Below are 1232 nucleotides of genomic sequence, written 5' to 3' on the forward strand. Positions count from 1 at the left end.
AGACTAAAACAAGTTCTGAGACCTCGAAGTCTACTTTGGCCACACAATTCCACATCTAGTCTGGGAGCTCATCATAAGACTATCAAGCAACTGGGTGAAAAAGATATTTGCTGCAACACTATTTATAATAGGGGAAACAAGGAACCAACATTAAGGTCTACCGAAAGGGGATTTATGAAATGAATGGTGGTATACAACCACTGCCTAGAGCTACAGCTATTAAAATGATCATGTTCCGGGAACACAAATTCACCCAGGAGGGGCTGTCCTTGCAGGCTGTTTGCATCAAACAGGAAACGCTGACGATGAAGCTCTCGTTGGAGAACACCTCCCAGGGCATCAGATGTACCTGCGCTTCAACTTCCCCCACATCCAGGTAAGGCTGCACACCAAGTATCACCAGACTGTCCACTTTTCAGGAGAAGCTGCAACATGCCTAGGCTTTTCGGATGTTGTGCAGGCCCGGGGGTGGGACTGGGGGGTGGGAAATAAAATGTCTACGGGCTGAATTTAACTAGTCAGCCAAGAGTTTGCAAACTTTGATGCAGAATTAAATTTACAACTATGTAATAATGTCCAATGCTTACATTAAATTTTAAAACGGGTTTAAAACATCATGTTTTTATTTACGTTAAACTATGTGTATATATTAGTATGTTTGTGTGATGTTCACACAAATGAACATACACACAATATAGGGAGATAAAAAGCAGAGATGAATTGATCTGAAAGTACTTTTCTTTGGGTAATGGGTTATTTTGAATGACTTCAGGGGGTTTTTTCCATACTACTCTATATCTATATTCTATTATATAAAATATTGTATATTTATACTATTCTGTATTTTTATTTTGGAAACAAACACATGCAGATTTTATGATATAAGAATTAGACAATTATACTTAATAGAAATATAGATTTCCTTTTTTGCATATGTTGTCTCATTCTGTCTCAAAAGGACCATGTCAGAAGCACTAGATCCAGTTCTGAGCATTGCCTTTTGGGGAGTATTTTAGAAAACAAAAGCAAGTACAAACATCAATAAACAAGATGGGGAAGGGCCTAGACATACTTTCACAGGATTTTTAGGAAAAAACATTAGATGTTTTCCTGAAGAAAAGTAGACTTCAGTTGTGTGATAATGGACTACAAAGATGTGAAGTGCAAACATGTGTATTTGAAACTCAAATATTTTTCTCTGTAGTTCCATCAGGTCAAGCTAAGACCAATGG

Source organism: Leucopleurus acutus (assembly GCF_964270905.1).
Source record: "Leucopleurus acutus genome assembly, contig: HAP1_SCAFFOLD_419, whole genome shotgun sequence".
Classification (NCBI taxonomy): Eukaryota; Metazoa; Chordata; class Mammalia; order Artiodactyla; family Delphinidae; genus Leucopleurus; species Leucopleurus acutus.